Source organism: Galeopterus variegatus, unplaced genomic scaffold (genome assembly GCF_000696425.1).
Source record: "Galeopterus variegatus unplaced genomic scaffold, G_variegatus-3.0.2 Scaffold4301, whole genome shotgun sequence".
NCBI lineage: Eukaryota > Metazoa > Chordata > Mammalia > Dermoptera > Cynocephalidae > Galeopterus > Galeopterus variegatus.
The window spans coordinates 37,534-42,532 of NW_007730412.1; positions in this window are offsets into that span (position 1 = coordinate 37,534).

Below are 4,999 nucleotides of genomic sequence, written 5' to 3' on the forward strand. Positions count from 1 at the left end.
GTATAATAGTATTTTGTCTTCTACTGTCTGTTTATACATCATTAAGACACAAAAAAATGCTCCCTAGATGAAAATTCTGGAAGGTTCTATGGTGCCTTTGTACCATTAAAAAATCTTAAGTCTAGCTCAAGATAATAAAGCTTTGAGTTTGCTTTAACATTAACTCTTCTACTCTTTTCCAGGTTGTTGGAACTACTATAGTTCAAAGCCTACAATAGAAATGGGTTGTTATCCAGCTTCCCCATTTTTACACCTTATTTCCTCCATCTATCTAAAGCTGGCTTTAGCCTCTATTATAGAGACTGACATGTTGGGGAAAGGGGCAAGAAAATTTTTTTTTCCCTTTTTGTCTTTTTTCATGACTGGTAATGTGTTCGCAACCCTCGGTGTCACGCCCATACCGTGACTGGCAACGGGATCGCAACCCTCGGTGTTGCGCCCGCACCGCGCTCAACCAGTGAGCGGACCGGTCTCTATATGGGATCCGAACCCTCAGCGGGAGCGCCGCCACACTCCCAAGAGCCACACTCTACTGAGTGCGCCACCGGGCTGGCCCGAGAAAATTTTTCTTGAATTCGAACTGTCATAGGATGGCCTTGAACTTTTGGGGACCCACTTTGCTGCAGTTCCCTTGATGTAGACATTGCACGTGGTCAGTTGGAATTCCTTCCTGAACAACAGAAAGTCAGTGGCAAGCCTTCTGCCTCTTCCAACTGAGACTCCCTTGCTCCTACAGAGGGCATTATCCGATAAGCCTCACAAAAAAAAAAAAAAAAAAAAAAAAAAAAAAACCTTGCCAACTTTCTCTCCTGTGAGATCAATTTCTGGTCCATGGAAAACCCTCGTCCATCTTTCTCCCCACATTCTGTGCTTAATGGTTTACATCACAGCAGTAGCCCTCTCTGAGCTCTGTCACCAAAGCATCAGCCTGTGTATTAGTTTTCTATTACTTCAGTAACAAATTACCACAAATGTATCATTTTGTAGCTCCGGAGATCAGATGTCCAAAATCAATTTAACTGGGCTAAAAGCAAGGTGTCTGTGTGGCTATGCTGCTTCTGATGGCTCTGGAGAAAGGGGGAAAGCCCATTTCCCACCTTTTCCAGCTTCTAGAGGCTCCTGCATTCCTTGGTTCGTACCACATCACTCTGATCTCTGCTTCAATCACATCTTCTCTGATTCTGATTTGCCTCCTTCCCTTTCAAAAGGACTCTTGTGATTACATCAGGCCCACCTAATTAACAGATTAATATCCCTATCTCAAGATCCTTAACTGAACAGCATTTGCAAAGTCCTGCTTGCCATGTGAGGTAATATATTCACTGGTTCCACAGATTAGGTTGTAAACATCTTTTCAGGGCTATAGTTCTGACTATAGTCCTTCGCATTTCTCGGGGGTAGGGGTGAGCTGTACCCCAATTCACTGTGCCTTGATTTCAAAGAATACCTAGCAGCCCTTCCAGATCTCCTCATGGAAATCTCTCCGCTGGGCTTAAGGTAGAGAAGGCAGCACTCTCTCTCCACTCCTCCACGGATGGCAAGGGCTCCCCCAAAGATCGCATTTGTCCAGTCTCTTTCACAAGAGTTTACCTGACCTCTTTTATCCTTGTTCTATTGGATGGAGCTAGGGTTGTCTAATAGTTTCCTTTATATTTCTTTCATAAGATTTGCATGCAACACTTCCACTCCGTTTTGTATCCTGATATTCATCAAATTGGCACCTCAGTTGACACTGAGGCAGAGAGAGTTCCATTCTAACATCCTGCACATAAATGCTTCTCTAAAGTAGAAATATGAAATTATAAATGGATCTTCATGAATTGCTAAATCCTTAAAGCATGTCTTTTATGTAATGACAGAATGTATTTGACGAGTCAAAAGGAATTTCAATATTCAAAGTTGAATATTAAATGAATAACATTCTATAGAACACAAAACTATTTTTAGAATAGTTTTGCTGCTGAATAGCTTTTCGGTTATAATGTTCTTTCATGAATTAAGAACTATCACTCAACCAATCTCTTGTTCATATAAAAAAAATAATTTTAGCTGGAGAGTAAACCTCACCTGCATAATATTAAATGTAGGTATGTGAGATTGGCATACTCTATTTTGCCTAAAAATGTATTTCTTTATTCTTAAGCCCCTCTCTCTAGTGGTATGTTTAAAATCATTTTTAAAATCCACAAAATTATGATGCAATAAATTATACTGACATTATTAGTCATTTTTCTCAAATGACAAGAATGAATTAAGTGTTTATCCAAAAAAGCAATCGCAACATTTGTCAGATCTGAAGTATTTCTTCTATCTTACATCGAAATTAGACATCTCTAAGAACATGCAAAAAATGAAAAGGTGTATTAGTTTGAATTATTCTTGGATGTAACAAAAATCAATTTTAGCTTCAACCAAAAAAAGAGGGGGATCCAATGACAGAGCATAGGTCGCAGAATCCACAGGTAGACAATGCAGCTATACTTTAGGAACTTTTTTAAACCTAAGCAGTAAAAAGCCCTTGGGACTCTTTTATGTCTCTTATTCCCTCTGGTTTTCTGCATCAGTTTATCTGGAAGAATATGTCACTGCCAAACAATCCCAAGTTTCAAAATTACCAATTCAGTCACTAGAAAGAACTTCTTAGTTCAATTTCCCAGAGAAGAGACTGCCTGCCCTGGCTTGGGCCATGTACCCACTCTTGGAATAATAATCCATGGCCAGGATATCACATCGCAAGACGGTTACTCTTGCTGTATCCGTGTACAGGAGGGGTAAGATAAAGGGGTACAAGAGAGACTACCACAGCAGGCCATTCCAAAGATGTATTTGGATAGAGCATTGCTGAATACTTAAGAGACTGTTCACAACTGGGCACGTAAATCCCACAGGTCATTGAAAGTGTATGTTTTCAAGGTTGTATATTTGCTTTTTCTATCCCTAAAAGTGACATCCAGCAGGGGAATTTTTTTTAAAGTTTGTTTTATTTTTAACTAATGCACAATAATTATACATATTTATGGGGTATACTGTGATACATGTATACATTGTGTAATAATCAAATCAGAGTAATTAGCAAATCCATCACCTCAAACATTTATCATTTCTTTATGGTGAGAACATTCAAAATCCTCTCTTCTAGCTATTTTGAAATATACATTACTGTTAACTATAGTCACCATACTGCACCACAGAACACCAGAACTTATTTCTCCTATCTAACTGTAACATTATACCCTTTGACCAACACCTCCCCAATCCTTCTCCCTCCTCCCCTCCCTATCTTCTGGTAACCTCTATTCTAATCTCTACTTCGATGAGATCAATGTTTTTAGATTCTACATATGAGTCCTTCTGTGTCTGGCTTATTTCGTTTAACAAAATGTCCTCCAAGTTCATCCATGTTGTCACAAATGACAGAATTTCATTCTTTTTTTTACGCCTGAATAGAGTCCCATTGTGTATTTATACCACATTTTCTTTATGCATTCATCCGCTGATGGACACTTAGGTTGATTCCATATCTTGGCTATTGTGAATAGTACTACAATAAACATGAGAGTGCAGATATCTCTTCGACATACTAATTTTATTTATTTTTTACATAGATCCAGTAGTATGACTGCTGAATCAAGACAACTTTTCTTGTTATCTCTGGTTGGGGATAACCACAAAAGGTTACAGGTAATAAAAAGTTAACACCAAACCCAAGTGGTTATACATTTGCAGAGGATGCAAACCAGAACCCAGACCATGTGATATGAGTTGAATGTATGTCCGGATAACCACAAAAGGTTACAGGTAATAAAAAGTTAACACCAAACCCAAGTGGTTATACATTAGCAGAGGATACAAACCAGAACCCAGACCATGTGATATGAGTTGAATGTATGTCCCCTCCAAAGCTCATGTGCAAGATTGACCCCCAATGTGGCAGTGTTGAAAGGTGGAGCCTTTAAGAGGTGACTGGATCATAAGGACTACACTCTCATAAATGGATTAATCCACTCATGGTGTAATGAGTTAATGGTTATGGGTTATCATGGGTGTGGACTGGTGGCTTTATGAGAGCAAGTGAGCAGGTTAACAAGCACTATCACCTAGCCCTCATCATGTGTTACCCTCCATCACCACAGGACCCTGTAGAGTCCCTGTCAAGTAGAAGGCACTCGCCAGATATGCCCTCTGGGCCTTGGACTTCCTGGCCTCTAAAACTATAAGAAATAAACTTCATTTCATTATAAATTACCCAGTTTCACATATTCTGTTATGAGCAACAGAAAATGAGTCCACCATGACTGATAAATTTCCCTGTTTTCTATCCCTAAACATGGGTGGATTTCTTCTTGTGGATGTAGTTCTCTGAGGGACTCAGCTTTATTTGGTCTTCTTGGTTGTAACCCTCTGCCTCTCAAGGCACCTTCTATCCTGACAAGGCCTTTAGTCAACAAAACCAGCAAAATCTTCCAGGCCTACCATGGCATCAGCTTGCCAACTGAAACCTGAAGTCAGTAAAATATATGGGAATTTCATATAAACACCACTTATCGAGCACAGTTTGTTCTCAATGTTAGAAACTTTAAATTGTAATAAAAAAATTTATTTATCTGATTCAAATCATTTCCTCTTTTACACTTTCCTTTTGTTGTTGATTATAAAAATTCTAAGGTTATAGGGTTTTCTTCAGCTTTTCATAAAGCTAAACTATTTCAGGGAATATTCTATGTAAGATGATCTAAATCACACGTCTTCAAAAACAGAGTTAGAATTGTTCTATAGTGAGACATTCCCTTAGGGTTTTGCCTACACTAAGGCAGACAGCTAAACTATTTCAGGGAATATTCTATGTAAGATGATCTAAATCACACGTCTTCAAAAACACAGTTAGAATTGTTCTATAGTGAGACATTCCCTTAGGGTTTTGCCTACACTAAGGCAGATGTACATTATGCAATGTATCCTCAAATAGGAGCACACTCAGGAATATCTACAACATGGAATT